Below are 4,322 nucleotides of genomic sequence, written 5' to 3' on the forward strand. Positions count from 1 at the left end.
CCTTACAGGGTTAAAAAGAAAGATTCCTACTTTCATTGCTACCTGCTTGCTGGCTAGCCAGCTAGCCAGCCCTGTGGGCCTTGCTGCTGCTGCAGCCAAAAAACAAAAGGTGGTGCTGCTGCTGCTTCTGCTGCTTCTGCTTCTGCTTGTGTCTGGCCGCTGTTGGAGCGTCCAGGCACAGGACTTCTGCTGCTGCTGACTAAATGGCCTCCTTAATTGGATCATTTGAGTAGCCAGCACACCTGTGCAGGTAGGGCATGACATGATAGGCAGCTGCCTTGATAGCGGGTGGGTGCTGAATGTTCCTAATTGACAAAATAAGATTAATGCTTATGAAGAAATATAAAATCTCATCCCTTCCCCAATATCGCGCCACACCCCTACCCCTTGATTCCCTGGTTGAACTTGATGGACATATGTCTTTTTTTGACCGTACTAACTATGTAACTATGTAACATAACATGGGGGGGGGGGGTCTCCTGGCTGTTCACACAGGTGTGTCATTGCTGTACATTGACCATGCATTGCTTCTGTGGTATTGCAAAGGCAAAGACAAATGCTTCCAGCCATCCATTGCACTAATGGATTGGTCATCAGCTGGCTGTCTATGTCCCGCATCAATATAGACCAAAGTACAGAGGGTTAGGCTATGCTATTGTGCACCTACCTGATGCATCAGAAGGTGCGAGGCCCTTGCTAAATTCTGTGCACAGACTTTGAGATCTATACTTTAGACTGTATCTAAACCTGCTCCAACATGGACTGACATTCTGGCCTACTTTCAGCCGATGCGACTTGTCTGTCGCTGAACAGTCGCTTTTTATGTATTCAGCACCTATGTATAATGTTGTAAAAATGCTCTAGAAGCTAAAGTCGCAGAAATGTCACACATATTTGGCCTGCAACTTTCTGTGCGACAAATTCAGACAGGAAAAATCAGTATAAATCCTTAGAAAATTATCCCCCAGTGTCTCCATCTGCTGGCGGTATTGAATAAGCATTGCTGCACTGATGGGGTATGCATTAGACGAAAAAAAAGAAGAAAAAGAAGAATAATACGCCCAGAAAAGAGGCGAAAAGGAGAAAAACGTAAAAAAACGTGAAAAAAAAGTAAGAGGAAGAGAAGGGAAAAAAAAGGGGAAATGGGTTTAAAAGTGATTTCGGCGGAGAAATATATATATATATATATATATATATATATATATATATATATATATGCGCACACACACACATATATATAAACGTATTCTCCGTTGAGATATTGCAGCCGCTGCTGTGTCCAGGCCCAGGAGCCTTAGCACTGTGCTGTGATGTCACTCAATACCACTGACATCACTAGGTGTAAACAACATCTCTCCTTTGCTGTGTATGTGACTATGGAGCTGTTTGGTGATGTCGTCTATTATGGCCTTCATAGAAGCAACAGGAGATTGTTGCATCCATCTAGAACCCTCAGAACTACAGTGCTATGATGTCACTCACTTCCACAGGCCTTGCAGAGTGTAAACAACAACAACCCAGCTTTGTTGTGTATGTAACCATAGGGATTTGTGATGTCACCTAGAACCTTCACAGCAGCGACAGCTTTATGAGGAGCATCAGCACTGCTCTGCCTGAGCAGAACCATCACCGCCATAGGTTGTCAAATAACCCGGGTTTAACCCACACAGGTAAGTCCAATGGGGTGCAGGCATGTCCTCTATGCTTACAGCTTCCCGTGGGTGTTGGTTTGATACCGTTTGGGGACAGCCAAGGAGGCATCTGCAGGCAACAAAGGTAGGTGTGTGCTTGTGTGTGTGTTTCCTATGCAGATCCTAAGCCCAGTGTCACATGCAAGTAGGAGGAGTAAGAAGGGTTCCTGGCAAATCCGGGTTATGGATTGCATTTAAAAAGGCCCCGTGGGAGTGCAATGGGCCCCTGTCTTGCTGCTTAGCAATAATGGTATGGGTTTAGGTTCTGCTGTGTGTACTGGTGGTTGACTGCCCCCCAGCCCAGAGTGTGCATGGAAAATTGTCTGGCAGCCTCCCTGACAGCAAGCAGTGATAGTGCCCATGAAGGGCACCTTGTTGGGCCCGCCCCTTTCACGGTTATCGCTTCTCGGCCTTTTGGCTAAGATCAAGTGTAGTATCTGTTCTTATCAGTTTAATATCTGATACGTCCCCTATCTGGGGACCATATATTAAATGGATTTTTGAGAACGGGGGCCGATTTCGAAGCTTGCTTCCGTCGCCCTATGCATTGACCCGATATGGCAGTATCTTCGGGTACAGTGCACCACCCCCTTACAGGGTTAAAAAGAAAGATTCCTACTTTCATTGCTACCTGCTTGCTGGCTAGCCAGCTAGCCAGCCCTGTGGGCCTTGCTGCTGCTGCAGCCAAAAAACAAAAGGTGGTGCTGCTGCTGCTTCTGCTGCTTCTGCTTGTGTCTGGAATACTTGTGAGAAAAAAGACCAATGGATCCAGGCGCTGCTCTATCCAGGTATACACAGGATGCAGGTAAGTGTTCTTAATCAAGCAATTTTATTGAACACAAAACAACAAAAGGATCATGACGCGTTTCATTAATTGCTCCACACGGTTTGTTGTTTATCTCCTTGTGTGTCCATGTGGCCTACAGTACGTGGGTCGTACTACCCAATGCCTCAGGGAGAGGATCAACAAACATCGTAGCAATGCAAATTTAGGGTTCACCTTGCATAGTGTATCTCGGCATCTGCTGACCCACCATCAGTCTGATTTCAGTTGCATGAAACTTCAGGCTATAGAAAATATTGCACTTGATAATTCCCAGAGATTCAGCTTATTGAGAAGGAGAGAGAATTTCTGGATCTTTAAACTCCGTACCCTTGTACCGTCTGGTTTGAATGAGTTGGTGGAGACTGCCTTGTGATATTGCAACATTCAGCGGTTATAACATCTTAATAGCTTTATTTTTCCATTAATTATCATTATTTTTTTTTTTTTTTTAATATTTTTTTTTAATATATTTTTTTTTTTATTTTTTATTTTTTTTTAAATCTTTTAGATATGGGTATATGATTGTGTAGACATACTGGATGGGGACGCCTTTTGTCTAAGTATTTATCATCACATTTTGTTAGTAGCTGTCACAGCGTTGACTCCTTATTTATACTATTTTATTATTAAGATCCAGACTTAATTTTATTAGTATTTTAATGTACATTTATTTTGTGTATTTATATATATCAATTCATTTTTTATGTAATCATGTACTGTTTATAGGGATCATCGCATTTTTTATTAATTATTTTCTATCAATTAATTTATTCTGGCGTGTTAAATAATTTATTATGTGTGTTCAGAAGGTACATTTTAGTTTGTGGTTGTTGCTGTTAGAAACGCCCGATATGGACATCCTAAGGCGTTTTTTTTTTATTATTATTATTTTTTTAATTTTTTTTTAATTTTTTTTTTTTTTTTTTTTTTTTTTTTTTATTCCCACCCTTTAACATGGGATATTGTGGATTACTTATATCTCTTGCCTTCATTTCATTTATTTATTTTTGTATTTATTTTACCTTTTTCTTCCATAGATGGTGTTGTTCCCTATGTTGTTTACTCACTATGTTGGGCGCTCCGCTGCAAGCCGCGCCCTGTGGACTGTGATTGGTTGTTTTCCGTTCAGAGACGTCTGCTTGGCAACGCGTCCGTGGATACTCCTGTCACTGCTATGCCGGTGCGTGCTGCGAGTGGAGCGCCTTACAATAGACCGATGCCATTGTTTATGTTTATTTTCAGCCACATGGCTATGTTGTTTACCTCGTCAGAGCTCCCGCATGTGTTTGTCACATTGCCGATTCCACCCATGTTATATCACTTAGTACTGTTTATATTGATGTTATATTATCATAATCGAACGCACACCTGTATGTTTTAGACAATAATTATTTTCTGCTGTTTCTACATGTAAATTAAGTTTTTTGTAAGTGGACTGGATGTGACATCACATTCAGCCCACCCCTTCCTGACCTGTACCTCCTCCACCTTGCCATTATATAAAGGGTGCTTGTTGTAGCAGCACCTAGATCATCTGAGGAAGGGGAATTTACCCCGAAACGCGTCATGATCCTTTTGTTGTTTTGTGTTCAATAAAATTGCTTGATTAAGAACACTTACCTGCATCCTGTGTATACCTGGATAGAGCAGCGCCTGCATCCATTGGTCTTTTTTCTCACAAGTATTCCAGTTTCTACAGGGCGTTGACACGCTCCTGTGACCATCAGGCTCGGCAGCTCATCCAACTCTATCTGGTACCCCAATCAAGGGGTGATATGCGCAATTCTTCTACTTTAAGGTGAGCG

At 42.1% G+C, this 4,322-nt stretch overlaps 1 non-coding gene across 1 annotated transcript; it reads left to right on the forward strand.

The window, feature by feature from the left end:
- Positions 1-2,089: 2,089 nt before the first annotated feature.
- On the forward strand, positions 2,090-2,280 carry LOC130346053 (U2 spliceosomal RNA). The gene has a single exon (XR_008884431.1). It is a non-coding gene; the product is annotated as a U2 spliceosomal RNA (small nuclear RNA).
- Positions 2,281-4,322: the final 2,042 nt, after the last annotated feature.

This window comes from Hyla sarda, unplaced genomic scaffold (assembly GCF_029499605.1).
Source record: "Hyla sarda isolate aHylSar1 unplaced genomic scaffold, aHylSar1.hap1 scaffold_771, whole genome shotgun sequence".
In the NCBI taxonomy this organism is placed as follows: Eukaryota; Metazoa; Chordata; class Amphibia; order Anura; family Hylidae; genus Hyla; species Hyla sarda.